Consider the following 19,684-nt stretch of genomic DNA (forward strand, 5'->3'; position numbering starts at 1 on the left):
ATCCTTATGGCTTCCAATCGAGCCACAGGTGCGAAGGTTTCTTCGTAATCGATACCTTCTTCTTGGTTGAAACCTTTGGCCACTAATCTAGCCTTGTTTCTAACCACGATACCATTTTCATCTTGCTTGTTTCTAAAGACCCATTTAGTACCAATTACTAAATGGTCATTTGGTCTAGGAACAAGCGTCCACACCTCATTTCTCTCAAATTGATTTAATTCATCTTGCATTGCGAAAATCCATGAATCATCTTTCATGGCTTCATCAACACATTTGGGTTCAATTTGGGAGAGAAAAGCGGCGTTGGCACAAAAGTTTTTAAAAGAAGATCGTGTTTGAACCCCCTTTGATGTGTCTCCTAGGATTAGTTCCTTAGGATGAGCATCTATATACTTCCAATCCTTGGGTAAGGATGTTTTGGAAGTAGATGCAACCAAGTTGCTAGTTGGAGACGGGTTTTCGTTTAAATTCAAGGAATCAAAATTAATATCATCATCAAGATCATTTTTCTTAATTTCTGAAATCTCATTGAAAACAACATGGATGGATTCTTCAATAATTAAGGTTCTTTTATTGAAGATGCGAAAAGCTTTAGAAACCGAAGAATAACCAAGAAAAATTCCTTCATCAGATTTAGCATCGAATTTTCCTAAGTTATCCTTTTCATTCAAGATAAAACACTTACACCCAAAGACTTTAAAATATGAGACATTGGGTTTTTTGTTATTCCATAACTCATAAGGAGTTTTGGTGAGCAAGGGTCTTACTAGGACTCTATTTAAAATATAACATGCAGTGTTTACAGCTTCGGCCCAAAAATATTTGGGTAGGCTATGTTCATTCAACATGGTTCTAGCCATTTCTTGCAAATTTCGATTTTTTCTTTCTACTACCCCATTTTGTTGAGGATTTCTTGGAGTAGAGAAGTTATGGTTGTATCCGTTGAGTTCACAGAATTCTTGGAAGTCATGGTTTTGAAATTCTCCACCGTGATCACTTCTAATTGACGAAATCATAGATTCCTTCTCATTTTGAACAAGTTTACAAAACTTGGTAAAATGTCTAAAGCATTCATTTTTTTGTTTTAAGAAGTAGGTCCATGTATATCTGCTGTAGTCATCAATAATGACAAAGGCGTATTTGCTACCTCCTAGACTCGATGTAGAGATTGGTCCGAACAAGTCCATATGGATCAATTGTAAGGGCCTAGAGGTGCTTATTTGATTCTTAGCTTTGAAGCTACCCCTAATTTGCTTACCTAATTGGCAAGCATCACATACATTATCTTTGATGAACTTGATATGAGGAATTCCTCTTACAAGTTCTCTAGATGATACTTGATTGATTAGTTTCATGCTAGCATGACCTAATCTTCTATGCCATAGCCAAGCATCCTCATTCATAACGGCAAAGCACATTTCATCACATAAGTTATTGATGTCAATAGTGTATACGTTGTTTTGTTTTAATGCAATCATAGATATATTTTTGTGTGGTTTTTCAATGATGCAGGCATTAGATTCAAATCTTATAATATATCCTTTATCACATAATTGACTAATGCTCAAGAGGTTATGTTTTAAACCATCAACTAGTAAAACATCTTCAATAGAGAGGTTGGATTTGTTACCAATGGTTCCTTTGCCAATGATTTTACCCTTGTTGTTGTCTCCGAAGGTGACATATCCTTCGTCTATGCTAGAGAGCTTAGAGAATTGAGATGGATCTCCGGTCATATGCCTTGAGCATCCACTATCAAGGTACCATTTCTTGCTCCTAGCTTGCAATTGTTTAGTTTTCTACAAGAAAGGATGACGTTTAGGTACCCATTTGCTTTTGGGTGCCTCATAAATAGATCTACATTTTCTATCATGTTGCATAGAGTTTATCATGGTTCCTTTAGGAACCCAAATTAATTTGTTTGGACTTATTTTCTTGAATGGACAACAATGTGTCTTGTGTCCAGATTTGCAACAAAAGTTGCACTTGGTTTGGTGTTGAACGTGTAAGATGGGGCTTTTTACAAAGGTAGTTGGATTTTGGTGAGGACTCCTCACAAATCCAATCCCACTTCTTTTGGGAGCATGACCCTTGTTTGTAAGGATCATGTTTAATGACTTGCTACCAACCTCGAATTTCTTCAAGGTGTCCTTAAGCAGCAAGTTTTCTTTTTGTATAGTTTCTAAATCATGACATTTGATACATGAGTTTAAACTATCATGATGTTCGACTTTTAACTTATCAAACTCACAAGTAAGATTATCATGTAGCTTTTTTAGCAACTTGTATTTCTTATTTATAACTTTGCATTCATCAAATAAATCATGGAAGGCATTTAGTAATTCATCGAAAGATAAATCAGCTTCTAATAAATCTGTTACCTCCCCTTCGATGGCCACAAAGGCGTAATGAGCAACTTGCTCGGTGTTGGATTCTTCTTCCTCGGATGCGCTCGAATCATCCCATGTTGCTTGGAGCGCCTTCTTCTTTGTTGTTCTTTTCTTGACTTGGGGACAATCACTTTTGTAATGTCCCGGCTTTTTACATTCATAGCAGATCACCTGGTCCTTCTTAGGTTCAAGTTTATTTTTCACATCATTTTTAAACTTGTTTCTCTTGAAGAATTTTTTAAACTTCCTTGTCAAAAGTGCCAAGTCATCGTCACAATCCTCATCACTTGAGTTTTCTCTCAAGTGGCATTCAGAAGTTTTAAGTGCCATATCCTTCCTGTTCTTTGGAAGGATGTCCTCTTGCTCTTCATGAGCTTTGCATGTCATTTCGTAGGTCATTAATGACCCGATTAGTTCTTCAAGAGGGAAATTTTGCAGATCTTTTGCCTCTTGAATGGCGGTAACTTTAGGATCCCAACTCTTAGGAAGGGATCTTAGTATCTTATTAACAAGCTCAAAATCCGAGAAGCTCTTTCCGAGACCTTTTAAACCGTTGACGACATCCGTGAAACGGGTAAACATGTCGCCAATGGTTTCACTCGGTTTCATTCGAAAAAGTTCAAAAGAATGTAGCAACAAATTGATTTTTGACTCTTTCACTCTACTTGTGCCCTCGTGGGTCACTTCAAGTGTGTGCCAAATATCAAAAGCAGTTTCGCAAGTTGAAACACGATTAAATTCGTTTTTATCTAGTGCGCAAAATAAGGCATTCATAGCCTTTGCATTAAGAGCGAAAGCCTTCTTCTCCAAATCGTTCCAATCGATCATTGGAAGAGAAGATTTTGAAAATCCATTTTCAACAAGGTTCCATAGTTCAAAATCCATAGAAATAAGAAAGATCCTCATTCGGGTCTTCCAGTAAGTGTAGTCCGTTCCACTGAACATGGGTGGACGTGTAATCGAATGCCCCTCTTGGTTTCCGGCGTATGCCATCTCTCTTGGGTTTTAATCCTTTAGAGAGTTAACCGAGCTCTGATACCAATTGTTAGGATCAAGAGCACTAAGAGGGGGGGGGGTGAATTAGTGCAGCGGAAATCTTATAATAATTTAAAAACAAAAAGCTGCGTTCGTTCAAAAACGATTATGATGCAAAAGCAAATTCTGCAGTTTGCGTCTAAGCGCAGATTGCGTCTAAACGTAGTTTTACGTCTAAACGCAGTTTTACGTCTAAACGTAGTTTTACGTCTAAACGCAGATTTACGTCTAAACGCAGTTTTACGTCTAAACGCAGTTTTACGTCTAAACGCAGTTTTACGTCTAAACGCAGTTTTACGTCTAAACGCAGTTTTACGTCTAGACGCAGATTTACGTCTAAACTTTGAAACTCGTTTGTATATTCGCAGAAGGCAGTATGCAGTTGAAATCAAGACGTAAACGTAAACTGAAATCTGATGATTGAGCGAAGAAAGCCGATTTACGTCCGAATGCAGTTTTACGTCTAAATGTTGAAACTCGTTCGTAAAATCGTAGAGGACAGATTGCAGTTATTAATAGGATTAAAATGCAAGCGTAAACTGCAAGGAAGCTCGTTCGTAAAAGCGCAGAAAACAGTTCTGCAGAATCAAACGTAAACGTAAACTGTAATGTACGAAAATACGAGTTTACGTCTGAATCCAGATTTGGAAGAATAGCACTTAGAACTTGTTCGTGAAAGCGCAGAGAGCAGTAGTGATGAGGGAGGTTTGCAGTAATGATAAAGTGCTCGAAATTAAACGCAAACCAGAGATTTATAGTGGTTCGGTCAGCCTTGACCTACTCCACTTTTGGCTTCCTCTACCGATGAGGTTGCCGACGTCAACTAGCTGCCTTCCTTCAATGGGCGAAGGCCAAACTTCCCTCTTACAGTTTCTCTCCTTTTGACAGGCTTAGGAGACAACCTTTACAGACCTTTCTCTCCTCACTTTGCAGTTGAAAACTTGAAGAACAGAAGGAGGAGACTCAAGGATTTACAACACGTTTGAGCTCTTTAGAATCACAGAAAAGATCACAATTTTGGTATGTGTCTATATCTTTTCAGTGCTGAATGGGTGGGGTATTTATAGGCCCCAACCCAATTCAAAATTCGAGCTCAAATCGATCAAATCGATCCAATCCCAGAATTTCTGGGATCAGGCGGTTGCACCTCTCGACTGGAGAGGTGGCACCGCCTGGCAGAGCTCGAAGACTGAGCTCTGCCGATTGCTTCTTCTCTGCCAGAGCTCGAAGACTGAGCTCGATGGTTGCATCACCTGGCAGAGCTCGAAGACTGAGCTTGGTGGTTGCATCACCTGGCAGAGCTCGAAATCTGAGCTTGGTGGTTGCATCACTTGGCAGAGCTCCAAACTGAGCTCAAGCTGATGCACCATTCTGCCATAGCTCGAAGACCGAGCTTGGTGAATTCATCACCTGGCAAAGCTCGAGACTGAGCTCAGGCTGATGCACCACTCTGCCAAAGCTCGAAGACTGAGCTTGGTGGTTGCATCGCCTGGCAGAGCTCGGAACTTGAGCTCTGGCGGTGCAACCTCTTGGCTGGAGCGGTTGCACCTCCCAGCCGTGCAGCCCTGGCGGTTGCACCTCCTGGCTGGGGCGGTTGCACCTCCCAGCCTTGCAACCCTGGCGGTTGCACCTCCTGGCTGGGGCGGTTGCACCTCTCAACCCCACAGCCCAGGCGGTTGCACCTCCTGGCTGCAATCAGGGTCCGAATGGTTCACTCCATTCGACCCACTTTGAATCTTTTCAGGGGCCCAATTGCCCCAAGATTAAGCTAATGGGATCACCTCCCATTTTCATGCTTAATCATCGTGCTAACTACGATTATCTCTAAGACAACTTCTGCAGCTTTGCACCGATGCGTCAATCGCTTCTTCCGGCGAGTTTCCGGCCAACTTCCGTCGATCAACCGATAACCTTCGGTGATCCTTCTGCGGACATCCGGCATACTCCTGGACTTTGCGACGATCCACTTGGCGAGTTCCGACGAGCTTCGCTTGGCAAGCTTCTGGACTTCTCGGATCTGTTCTCTCTGAACCTCCGACGACCGTCCGAACTTCCGTCGAACTCTCGAACTCCCAACGTGATCCTGATCTTGACTCCGGCGCAACTCCTGCTGCTTGTCTTAATCTCATCGTAGTTAATCCTGCACACTTATCTCAACATATAGATTAGATAACAAATGACAATTGACTTCATCATCAAAATCCGAGATTCAACAGTAATTTTACTTGCTGATATCTTGCCATGTGATGAAATGCTATGATTTGTTACTAAAATGATGCATGCAATACTTATGCTTTTTATTATGATGTTTGTGATGTATTGCATATGATGTGAATCATGATTAAAATTACCTTAATTTGAATTCAAGGTTTATCTCAATTATGAAATTTTGAAATAAGAATGATTACTCACCTTTGTCATGATTTAGAAATTGATATAAAGGGTCTTCCCTTATTTAGAAAGGGTCTTCCCTTCTTTTTGACAATGACTAAGGAAGAGATAGCTAGCTTGCACAATTCAAGAAGAAAGCAAAAATTGCACTTCTCAAAAGAGAAGAAATTGCTGTCTTGAACATCACCGAGAATTGATAGCTTGAAATCTCAAGAAAATGCAAAAATGTGCTATCGTGCCTATTTCAAGAAAAGCAAATATGCCAACTTGCATTTGCTAGTTTGTATATTGTAAAACTTGCATATTTCAAGAAGCAAGAGTTGCTTTCTTGAACATCTCTAAATTGCTAGCTTGCAAGTTCTAAAATGTTGTAACATTGTTAGCTTGCATGATGTAGAACTTGATATCTTGAACATTACCAAAAGTGCTATCTTGTATGCTGTAAAACTTATATATCTAAAACTTGATAGCTTGAATGTTTTAAGCATGATGTAACACTTGCTAAATTTTCTAGCTTTAAAACTGCATGATGATAAAACTTTATATTATGTTTTTCATGCAATAAGTTGAATTAATACTACAAACATAAGAATAGTTGGACTTCTCCTTTTTGTTGATGACGAAGGGGGAGAAGTATGATGTTATGCATAAGTTCATGATGACGTGTTGCAAGTATTCATGATGAATATTGCAATGACTTGAATTCAGTTTGAATTTAAGGTTCTATCAATATGGCATATTGATAGGGGGAGTTTGTTTAAACTCCGGGAGTTAAGTTTAACTCCGTCATCAATTGGTTGTCATCATCAAAAAGGGGGAGATTGTTGAATCTCGTATTTTGATGTTGAAACCAATTGATAATTGTGTTTATGTTTTAATCTGCATTTTTGAGTGACGCAGGATGCTTCGATCAGGATGAGACAATTAAAGTAGGAAAAATCATGTTGGGCCGGAGGAACATGTCAGAAGATTGGACGTCGGGCCGATGGATCGGTCGACGTATCGACAGAAGGCTTCGGGCCGTGGACTCGGGCATCGAGCCAAGAAGAGCGGGTATTGTACCAAGGATATCGGAGTTGCGGAGTCAACTGGCCGATTGGGCAATAGGTCGTAGGAGAGGACAATGCGTCGAATAATCGGACGAAGCGTCGAGGGACCAATGACATGCCGGACAACTTGGATTAATTGTCTCGATCGAAGTTTTGTTTTACATGTGCAGGATTAACTATGATGGAAGTAAGACATGCAGCGAGAGTTGCACGAGAGTCAAGACTATGATCACGTTGGGAGTTCGAGAGTTCGACGGAAGTCCGGACGATCGTCGGAGGTTCTACGGGAACAAATCCAAGAAGTCCAGGAGCTTACCAAAGAAGCTCATCAGAACTCGCCAAGTGGATCGTCGCAAGTCCAGGAGTTTGCCGGAAGTCCGCCGGAGCATCGTCGAAGGTTCGTCGGATGTTCGCCGAAAGTTCGTCGGAAGAAGTGATTGACGCACCGGAGCAAGTTGCAGTAAATGTCTTAAGAAATATCGTAGTTATCATGTAGATTAACTTAGGAATGGGAGGTGATCCCATTAACTTAATCTGGGGGCAATTGGGCCCTTGATAGACCCAAATTGGGTCGAATGGATTAACCCATTCGGACCAGAATTCCTGCTAGGCGGTGGCACCGCCAGGGTCGGTGGTGGCACCACTAGGGTTGGTGGTGGCACCACTCAGGAGATGGTCTCCCAAGAAAGCTGGGCGGTGCAACCGCCCAGGTCAGGCAGTGGCATCGCTTGGGCTCAGTCTCCGAGCAAGATTGGGTGGTGCAACCACGCTAATCAGGCGGTGGCACAGCCTGGGCTCAGTCTCCGAGCAAGACTAAGCGGTGCAACCGCCCTTGTCAGGCGATGGCACCGCTAGAGCTCGATCTCCGAGCTCTGTCAAGCGGTTGTACCGCCCTAGTCAGGAGGTAGTACCGCTAAGGACCCCGAAAATCTGGGAAAAGATATTTTTTAGCTCCAAATTCAAATCAGTTTGGGGCCTACATAAACCTCACCCTTTCCTGCATGAAAGGGCAACCAAATGCACCGAAAATCCAATCTTTCTCTGTGATTTTTAGAGCTCAAAAGTATTGTAAAGGCTAGAAGTTCTCCTCCCTCTTTTCTTCCATGTTTTGAGCTTTCAAGAGAGGAGAGAAATTCTGTAAGGGTTGTCTCCTAAGCCCGTCAAAAGGAGTGAAACTGTAAAAGGGTAGTTGGCCTTCGCCTATTGAAGGAAGTGTTAGGATCGAGAGCACTAAGAGGGGGGGGGTGAATTAGTGCAGCGGAAATCTTACAGCGATTTTAAAAACGAAAGCTGCGTTCGTCCGATAAAAAACGATTTCGATATAAAAGCAGAATCACAGTGCAGTTTGCGTCTAAGCGCAGTTTGCGTCTAAGCGCAGTTTGCGTCTAAACACAGTTTGCGTCTAAACACAGTTTGCGTCTAAGCGCGGTTTGCGTCTAAGCACAGTTTGCGTCTAAGCGCAGTTTGCGTCTAAACTCAGTTTTACGTCCAAACGTAGTTTTACGTCTAAACGCAGTTTTACGTCTAAACGCAGTTTTGCGTCTAAACGCAGTTTTGCATCTAAACGTAGTTTTACGTCTAAACGCAGTTTTGCGTCTAAACGCAGTTTTACGTCTAAACGTAATTTTACGTCTAAATGTAGTTTTGCGTCTAAAAGTAGTTTTGAACCTTGAAAAGCGTTTTACGTAGAAAGCAATTTGCAGTTATAAATGGAATCCGAATGTAAGCGTAAACTGTAGTGTGACGATCGTACGAAAACACGATTTACGTTTGCATGCAGATTCTGAAAGATCAGAGCTTAGAAACTTGTTCGTAAAGGCGCAGAGGGCAGTAGCAATGTATGAGGTTTGCAGTATTGATAAAGTGCTCAAAGTAAAAGCAAACCAGAGATTTAGAGTGGTTCGGTCAGTCTTGACCTACTCCACTTTTGGCTTCCTCCTCCGACGAGGTCACCGACGTCAACTAGCTGCCTTCCTTCAATGGGCGAAGGCTAACTGCCCTTTTACAGTTTCTCTCCTTTTGACAGGCTCAGGAGACAACCTTTACAGATCCTTTCTCTCCTCTCTTTACAACTCAAGACTTGAAGAACAGAAGGAGGAGAACTTTAGGACTTTACACAAATTTGAGCTCTTAGAATCACTGAAAAGATCAAGAATTCGGTGTGGATCTGTGTCCTTTCAGTGTTGAATGGGTGGGGTATTTATAGGCCCCAACCCAATTCAAATTTGGAGCTCAAAATGATCAAATCCCGGAATTTCGGGATCAGGCGGTTGCACCTCTTGACTGGAGAGGTGGCACCGCCTGGCAGAGCTCGAAGACTGAGCTGAGGTGATTGCACCTCTCTGCCAGAGCTCGAAGACTGAGCTCGATGGTTGCACCGCCTGGCAGAGCTCGAAGACTGAGCTCGGTGGTTGCACCGCCTGGCAGAGCTCGAAGTCTGAGCTCGGTGGTTGCATCACCTGGCAGAGCTCAAAACTGAGCTCAGGCTGATGCACCTCTCTGCCAGAGCTCGAAGACTGAGCTCGGTGGTTGCACTGCCTGGCAGAGCTCGAAGACTGAGCTCGGTGGTTGCACCGCCTGGCAGAGCTCGAAGTCTGAGCTCGGTGGTTGCTCCGCTTGGCAGAGCTCGAAACTTGAGCTCTGGCGGTGCTACCTCTTGACAGAGGAGGTTGCACCGCCCAGTGTCGCTTGGAGACTGAGCCCTGGGCGGTTGCACCTCTTGGCTGGGGCGGTTGGACCGCCCAGTCTCGCTGGGAGACATATCCTGGGCGGTTGCACCTCTTGGCTGGGGCGGTTGCACCGCCCAGTCTAGCTGGGAGACGCAGCCCTGGCGGTTGCACCTCCTGGCCTGGGCGGTTGCACCGCCTGGTGCAATCAGGGTCCGAATGGTTCGCTCCATTCGGCCCAATTTGAATCTTTTCAGGGGCCCAAATGCCCCAAGATTAAGCTAATGGGATCACCTCCCATTTTCAAGCTTAATCATCGTGCTAACTACGATTAACTCTAAGACAACTTCTGCAGCTACGCTCCGATGCGTCAATCGCTTCTTCCGGCGAGTTTCCGGCGAACTTCCGTCGATCATCCGATAAACCCTCGGTGATCCTTCTGCGGACATCCGGCATACTCCTGGACTTTGCGACGATCCACTTGGCGAGTTCCGACGAGCTTCGCTTGGCGAGCTTCTGGACTTCTCGGATCTGTTCTCGCTGAACCTCCGACGACCGTCCGAACTTCCGTCGAACTCTCGAACTCCCAATGTGATCATGATCTTGACTCCGGCGCAACACCTGCTGCTTGTCTTACTCTCATCGTAGTTAATCCTGCACACTTATCTCAACACATAGATTAGATAACAAATGACAATTGACTTCATCATCAAAATTCGAGATTCAACAATCTCCCCCTTTTTGATGATGACAATCAATTGTTAATGGAGTTATCCTTAACTCCCCCTATCTATATGCCATAGTTGAGATAAGTCAACCTTGAATTCAAGACCTAAGAATTCAAGTGATGTATTGATAAGTTAGATCAGTTAAACTTATCAATGCTCCCATCATGATGCCCATCATGATGTATCTCTTCAAGAATGATGTCAAGGCATGACATACATCTTCAAGTTTGTATGATTGTGTTTGTAACTATTCATCATGTAATTATATAACGCTGCGAAGGATTATTACATGATGCACACATTTGAGATTTTCTAGCAAGTTTGCATTTACTTCACAAGATAGAATATCAAATCAAGACATGATGCAAACTATAGCACATGTTCACATATCTCTTGGTGATGCAAGGATGACATAACTATAACATTGTTTATAGCATCACTCAAGTATTTGCAACTATGACATAGACATGATTATGGCAGTTCAGCTATGACATAGCGTTTATCAATTCATATGTTTCTCCCCCTTTGTCATCAACAAAAAGCATGATAGCATTATCAAGCACATAAAGGAAGTCATATAATACTTTGAATATCTCTTTATTGTTTGTTGCTTGAAGGAGGAAAGTCATTTTTCAAAAAGTTTTCATAAGAGTGTTTAGGAACATCCCATTCTTAGCATACAAACCGAAAAATGAACTTTTTACATGCATTTGGCTAAAAATATTTGTCACATAATTTGCTACATATTTGATCAAGCGATATCAAGGCATGTAATAACATCCGAAAAATAGTTTTAACTAGTTTAAATATTCGGATACATCAACATTCCTAATTCTCTTCTTATGTAATCAAATTGTTCTTCACATAGGGGTTTTGTAAAGATATCAGCTAGTTGATGTTTGGTATCAATAAACTCTATGGTTACATCATGATTAGTGACATGATCTCGTATAAAGTGATGTCTAATATCAATATATTTTGTTCTTGAGTGTTGTATAGGATTTTTAGTTAAGCATATTGCACTCGTGTTATCACATTTAATGGGAATATCTTTAAGATTCACTTTGTAATCTTCTAAAGTATTTTTCATCCATACAACTTGTGCACAGCATGCACTTGCTACAATGTATTCAACTTCGGTTGTTGATAGAGCAACCGAGTTTTGTTTCTTAGATGACCAGGATACAAGGGCATGTCCTAAAAATTGACATGATCCTGATGTGCTTTTTCTGTCTAGTCTACAGCCAGCGAAGTCCGCATCAGCATAAGCTGTTAATTCAAAATTTTCTGATTTTGGGTACCATAATCCTAGATTGGTAGTTCCATTAAGATATCTGAGTATTCTTTTGACTGCTTTGAGATGAGATATCTTAGGGTCTGATTGAAATCTAGCACAAAGTCCTACACTGAACATGATGTCTGGTCTGGTGGCAGTGAGGTAAAGTAAACTTCCTATCATACCCCTATAGGTTTTTTGATCGAAGCTTTCTCCATTCTCATCAATTTCTAACTTAGTGGAGGTGCTCATAGGAGTGTCAATGGCTTTTGAATTATTCATTTTGAACTTCTTTAGTAAACTCACAGCATATTTGGTTTGACTAATAAAGATGTCATTGCTTAGTTGTTTGATTTGTAGGCCTAAGAAGAATGTTAACTCTCCCATTAGACTCATTTCGAATTCACGACTCATAGTTTTCGCAAAGGATTCACAAAGAGATTCATTTGTAGAACCAAAGATAATATCATCAACATAAATTTGAACAATGAGAAAATTGTTTTCAAAGTTCTTGATGAATAATGTAGTATCAACCTTGCCTTTTATGAAATTATTTTCAATAAGAAAAGAACTAAGTCTCTCATACCAAGCCCTAGGAGCTTGTTTTAAACCATAGAGAGCTTTAGTTAATCTAAACACATGATTAGGGAGACTATTATTTTCAAATCCAGGAGGTTGTTCAACATAGACTTCTTCGGAAATAAAGCCATTAAGAAAGGCGCTTTTAACATTCATTTGAAACAACTTAAAATTATTACTGCTAGCGTAGGCAAGGAGCATCCTTATGGCTTCCAATCGTGCCACAGGAGCGAAGGTTTCTTCGTAATCGATACCTTCTTCTTGGTTGAAACCTTTGGCAACTAATCTAGCCTTGTTTCTAACCACGATACCATTTTCATTTTGCTTGTTTCTGAAGACCCATTTAGTACCAATAACTAGATGGTCATTTGGCCTAGGAACAAGCTTCCACACTTCATTTCTCTCAAATTGATTTAATTCATCTTGCATTGCGATAAACCATGAATCATCTTTCATGGCTTCATCAACGCATTTGGGTTCAATTTGGGAGAGAAAGGCGGTATTTGCACAAAAGGTTTTAAGAGAAGATCGTGTTTGAACTCCCTTTGATGTGTCTCCTAAGATTAGCTCCTTAGGATGAGCATCTACATACTTCCAATCCTTGGGTAAGGAAATCTGAGAAGTGGATGCATCCAAGTTGCTAGTTGGAGACGGGGTCTCGTTTAAATTTAAAGAATCAAAATTAACATCATCGTCAAGATCATTTTTCGTGATTTCAGAAGTCTCATTGAAAACAACATGAATGGATTCTTCAATAATTAGAGTTCTTTTATTAAAGATACGAAAGGCTTTAGAAATTGTAGAATAACCAAGAAAGATTCCTTCATCGGATTTAGCATCAAACTTTCCTAAGTTGTCTTTTTCATTCAAGATAAAACACTTACACCCAAAGACTTTGAAATATGAAACGTTGGGTTTTTTATTGTTCCATAACTCATAGGGAGTTTTGGTTAGTAGAGGTCTCACTAGAACCCTATTTAAGATATAGCATGCAGTATTTACGGCTTCGGCCCAAAAATATTTGGGTAGGTTATGTTCATTCAACATGGTTCTTGCCATTTCTTGTAAATTTCGATTTTTTCTTTCTACAACTCCATTTTGTTGAGGGTTTCTAGGAGTAGAGAAATTATGGTTGTATCCATTGAGTTCACAAAATTCTTGGAAATCATGGTTTTGAAATTCACCACCATGATCACTTCTAATTGACGAAATCATAGAACCTTTCTCATTCTAAACGAGTTTGCAAAACTTGGTAAAAGATCTAAGGCATTCACTTTTCTGTTTTAAAAAGTAAGTCCATGTGTATCTGCTATAGTCATCTATGATGACGAAAGCGTATTTGCTACCTCCTAGGCTTGATGTGGAGATGGGTCCGAACAAGTCCATATGGATCAATTGTAAGGGCCTAGAGGTGCTTACTTGATTTTTAGATTTGAAGCTACTCTTAATTTGTTTACGTAATTGGCAGGCATCACATACATTATCTTTGATGAACTTGATATGAGGAATTCCTCTTACAAGTTCTTTGGATGATATTTGAGTGATTAGCTTCATGCTAGCATGACCTAATCTTCTGTGCCATATCCAAGCATTCTCATTTAAAGCAAAAAAACATGTTTCATTACATAAATCATTGATGTCAATAGTGTATACGTTATTTTGTTTTAATGCAATCATAGATATGTTTTTGTGAGGTTTTTCAATGACGCAAGCATTAGATTCAAATCTGATAATATATCCTTTATCACACAATTGACTAATGCTCAGGAGGTTATGTTTTAGACCATCAACTAGCAAAACATCTTCAATAGAAAAGTTGGATTTGTTACCTATGGTTCCTTTGCCAATGATTTTACCCTTGTTGTTGTCTCCGAAGGTGACATATCCTTCGTTTATGCTAGTGAGCTTAGAGAATTGGGATGAATCTCCGGTCATATGCCTTGAGCATCCACTGTCAAGGTACCATCTCTTGCTCCTAGCTTGCGATGGTTTAGTTTTCTACAAGAAAGGATGATGTTTAGGTACCCATTTGCTTTTGGGTCCCTCACAAATAGATCTACATTTTTTATCATGTTGCATAGAATTTGTCATGGTTCCTTTAGGAACCCATATCAATTTGTTTGGACTCAATTTCCTGAATGGACAATAATGTGTCTTGTGACCAAATTTGCAACAAAAGTTGCATTTGCTTCTAACATGTAAGATGGGGCCTTTTACAAAGGTAGTTGGATTTTGGTGAGGACTCCTCACAAATCCAATCCCACTTCTTTTGGGAGCATGACCCTTGTTTGTAAGGATCATGTTTAATGACTTGCTACCAACCTCGAATTTCTTCAAGGTGTCCTTAAGTAGCAAGTTTTCTTTTTGACAGATTTCTAGATCATGACATTTTATACATGTATTTAAACTATCATGATATTCGATTTTTAACTTATTAAAATCACAAGTAAGACTATCATGTACCTTTTTTAGCAATTTGTATTTTCTATTTATAACTTTGCATTCATCAAATAAATCATGGAAGGCATTTGATAATTCATCGAAAGATAAATCAGCATCTAATAAATCTGTTACCTCCTCTCCGATGGCCATTAAGGCGTAATGAGCAACTTGCTCGGTGTTGGACTCCTCTTCTTCAGATGCGCTCGAGTCATCCCATGTTGCTTGAAGAGCCTTCTTCTTTGATGTTCTTCTTTTGACTTGGGGACAATCATTCTTGTAGTGTCCCGGCTTTTTACATTCATAGCAGATCACTTGGTCCTTCTTGGGTTCAAGTTTATTTTTCACATCGTTTTTAAACTTGTTTCTTTTGAAGAATTTCTTAAACTTTTTTGTCAAAAGTGCTAAGTCATCATCACAATCCTCATCACTTGAGTTTTCTCTCAAGTGGCATTCAGAAGTTTTAAGTGCCATATCCTTCCTGTTCTTTGGAAGGATGTCTTCTTGCTCTTCATGAGCTTTGCAAGTCATTTCGTAGGTCATTAATGACCCGATTAGTTCTTCAAGAGGGAAGTTGCGCAGATCTTTTGCCTCTTGAATAGCAGTGACTTTAGGATCCCAACTTTTAGGAAGGGATCTTAGTATTTTATTTACGAGTTCAAAATCCGAAAAACTTTTTCCGAGTCCTTTTAGACCGTTGACGACATCCGTGAAACGGGTAAACATGTCGCCAATGGTTTCACTCGGTTTCATTCGGAAAAGTTCAAAAGAATGCAGCAACAGATTGATTTTTGACTCTTTCACTCTACTTGTGCCCTCGTGGGTCACTTCAAATGTGTGCCAAATATCAAATGCAGTTTCGCAAGTTGAAACACGATTAAACTCGTTTTTATCAAGTGCGCAAAATAAGGCATTCATAGCCTTTGCATTAAGAGCGAAAGCCTTCTTTTCCAACTCATTCTAATCGATCATTGGAAGAGAAGACTTTGAAAATCCGTTTTCAACAAGGTTCCACAGTTCAAAATCCATAGAAATAAGAAAGATCCTCATTCGGGTCTTCCAGTAGGTGTAGTCCGTTCCACTGAACATGGGTGGACGTGTAATAGAATGCCCCTCTTGGTTTTCGGCGTATGCCATCTCTCTTGGGTTTTAATCCTTTAGAGAGTTAACCTTGCTCTGATACCAATTGTTAGGATCGAGAGCACTAAGAGGGGGGGGGTGAATTAGTGCAGCGGAAATCTTACAGCGATTTTAAAAACGAAAGCTGCGTTCGTCCGATAAAAAACGATTTCGATATAAAAGCAGAATCACAGTGCAGTTTGCGTCTAAGCGCAGTTTGCGTCTAAGCGCAGTTTGCGTCTAAACACAGTTTGCGTCTAAACACAGTTTGCATCTAAGCGCAGTTTGCGTCTAAGCACAGTTTGCGTCTAAGCACAGTTTGCGTCTAAGCGCAGTTTGCATCTAAACTCAGTTTTACGTACAAACGCAGTTTTACGTCTAAACGCAGTTTTACGTCTAAACGCAGTTTTGCGTCTAAACACAGTTTTACGTCTAAACGCAGTTTTGCGTCTAAACGCAGTTTTACGTCTAAACGCAGTTTTACGTCTAAACGCAGTTTTGCGTCTAAACGCAGTTTTACGTCTAAACGTAATTTTACGTCTAAATGTAGTTTTGCGTCTAAAAGCAGTTTTGAACCTTGAAAAGCGTTTTACGTAGAAAGCAATTTGCAGTTATAAATGGAATCCGAATGTAAGCGTAAACTGTAGTGTGAAGATCGTACGAAAACACGATTTACGTTTGAATGAAGATTCTGAAAGATCAGAGCTTAGAAACTTGTTCGTAAAGGCGCAGAGGGCAGTAGCAATGTATGAGGTTTGCAGTAATGATAAAGTGCTCAAATTAAAAGCAAACCGGAGATTTAGAGTGGTTCGGTCCGTCTTGACCTACTCCACTTTTGGCTTCCTCCTCCGACGAGGTCACCGACGTCAACTAGCTGCCTTCCTTCAATGGGCGAAGGCTAACTGCCCTTTTACAGTTTCTCTCCTTTTAACAGGCTCAGGAGACAACCTTTACAGATCCTTTCTCTCCTCTCTTTACAACTCAAGACTTGAAGAACAGAAGGAGGAGAACTTTAGGACTTTACACAAATTTGAGCTCTTAGAATCACTGAAAAGATCAAGAATTCGGTGTGGATCTGTGTCCTTTCAGTGTTGAATGGGTGGGGTATTTATAGGCCCCAACCCAATTCAAATTTGGAGCTCAAAATGATCAAATCCCGGAATTTCGGGATCAGGCGGTTGCACCTCTTGACTGGAGAGGTGGCACCGCCTGGCAGAGCTCGAAGACTGAGCTGAGGCGATTGCACCTCTCTGCCAGAGCTCGAAGACTGAGCTCGATGGTTGCACCGCCTGGCAGAGCTCGAAGACTGAGCTCGGTGGTTGCACCGCCTGGCAGAGCTCGAAGTCTGAGCTCGGTGGTTGCATCACCTGGCAGAGCTCAAAACTGAGCTCAGGCTGATGCACCTCTCTGCCAGAGCTCGAAGATTGAGCTCGGTGGTTGCACTGCCTGGCAGAGCTCGAAGACTGAGCTCGGTGGTTGCACCGCCTGGCAGAGCTCGAAGTCTGAGCTCGGTGGTTGCTCCGCTTGGCAGAGCTCGAAACTTGAGCTCTGGCGGTGCTACCTCTTGACAGAGGAGGTTGCACCGCCCAGTCTCGCTTGGAGACTGAGCCCTGGGCGGTTGCACCTCTTGGCTGGGGCGGTTGCACCGCCCAGTCTCGCTGGGAGACATATCCTGGGCGGTTGCACCTCTTGGCTGGGGCGGTTGCACCGCCCAGTCTAACTGGGAGACGCAGCCCTGGCGGTTGCACCTCCTGGCCTGGGCGGTTGCACCGCCTGGTGCAATCAGGGTCCGAATGGTTCGCTCCATTCGGCCCAATTTGAATCTTTTCAGGGGCCCAAATGCCCCAAGATTAAGCTAATGGGATCACCTCCCATTTTCAAGCTTAATCATCATGCTAACTATGATTAACTCTAAGACAACTTCTGCAGCTACGCTCCGATGCGTCAATCGCTTCTTCCGGCGAGTTTCCGGCGAACTTCCGTCGATCATCCGATAAACCCTCGGTGATCCTTCTGCGGACATCCGGCATACTCCTGGACTTTGCGACGATCCACTTGGCGAGTTCCGACGAGCTTCGCTTGGCAAGCTTCTGGACTTCTCGGATCTGTTCTCGCTGAACCTCCGACGACCGTCCGAACTTCCGTCGAACTCTCGAACTCCCAATGTGATCATGATCTTGACTCCGGCGCAACACCTGCTGCTTGTCTTACTCTCATCGTAGTTAATCCTGCACACTTATCTCAACACATAGATTAGATAACAAATGACAATTGACTTCATCATCAAAATCCGAGATTCAACAGGAAGGCCTCTAGTGGACATCGGTGACCTCATCGGAGGAGGAAGCCAAAAGTGGATGTAGGTCAAGATTGACCGAACCACTCTAAATCTCGGTTTGCATTTACTTCATGTTCTCTATCTTAACTACAAACTGCCTCCATAGCTTTACTTTAACTACACTTCGCCTAATCTAAGTTAAAGCAACTTCCGAATCAGCTTTCATACCGAAATCGCTTTTATCGTACAAACGTCATATTTCGGTTTGCAATTACATTATGTTCTCTATCTTAACTGCAAACTGTCTCTATATCTTTACTTTAACTGCATCTCTCTTGATCACAAGTTAAAGTGATTTTCAAATCGACTTTTTTACCGAAATCGTCTTTATCATACGAACATCGTTTTAAATCATCAAAAGTTTTCCGCTATACTAATTCACCCCCCCCCCCTCTTAGTGCTCTTGATCCTAACAGTTGGTGTTGACTATTTCATACTGATAATTTAGCCATCATACGTGAAGACTCAATGTAGTTATGATGGTCAAATATGGATGGTATCTCTCGCTAAGATGGTCAAGGCACGGATGATTGTTCATGAGGATTACTGTGTATTTATATGCCATAAAAGAGACTAATGTCACGATAAGTGACATTGTAAGCTTCTCTCCTTTTTTTTTTTTTTTTTTTGTCTCCAGTAAATGTGAGGATGTCAAGAATGAAAATAGCAATCGTTGTCTAATGCTTGTATATTCATCGCAGAAGCATATCATCTTCGAGAGCAAGACAAAGCTAGTTGTATATAAAGACAGTCCACATGAGTGTCTACAGCATATGTCAGCATTAATATTGTCAATTTATTATCTTGACTTGATTGATAGATTAAATATTATCAACTTTAATCTCGAGGTGCGGCAAGTTTAAGAAATATATAAATATGAGCCTCCAAGTTTGCAAGCTGAGGTGTGGCATGTTTACATAAAAATCAAGGATTAAAATTTCAACAATACATATTCTAGAAGAAGGATAGTGACAAAAATCATTTATGGTATAGTGCCTCTTAAATACTATTCTTGTAGAGTTGATGTTGACTATTTCATACTGATAATTTAACCATCATACGTAGAGACTCAACGTAGTTATGATGGTCAAACGTGGATGGTATCTCTCACTGAGGTGGTCTAAGGTAAGGATGATTGTTCGTGAGGATTACTGTGTATTTATATGCTATAAAAAAGACTAATGTTCTTATAAGTGATATTGTAAGCTTCTCTTTTTTTTTTTTTTCCAATAAATGTGAGGATGTCCGGAATGAAAATAACAATCGCTGTATAATGCTTGTACATTCAACGTAGAAGCACATCATCCTCGAGTAAGATAAAACTGGCTGTACAGAAAGACAGTCCACGTGAGTGTCTACAGCATATGCCAGCATTAATATTGTCAATTTATTATCTTGATCACAGATTAAATATTTGTTCTACATGCTCATATGTTGTACAGCATTTAGCATATGTGAACAGGAACTTTCATTTCATTAGGTACGTTCGTCTAGTTCTAAGAGCAAGTCAAAATGCAAGTTTATTTTTGGAAAAAAAAAAAGAAGAAAAAGCATGTTCGGTCAAAGATTTAGTATGCCTTACGCATTAAAAAAGCCTCGTTGGTAAATTAACTAAAAGCAATGAATTGATGTTACAGGTGGCATGCCTGTTGACAAAAGATTGAACGTGTACTT

This window comes from Musa acuminata, chromosome BXJ3-5 (genome assembly GCF_036884655.1).
Source record: "Musa acuminata AAA Group cultivar baxijiao chromosome BXJ3-5, Cavendish_Baxijiao_AAA, whole genome shotgun sequence".
NCBI classification, from domain to species: domain Eukaryota; kingdom Viridiplantae; phylum Streptophyta; class Magnoliopsida; order Zingiberales; family Musaceae; genus Musa; species Musa acuminata.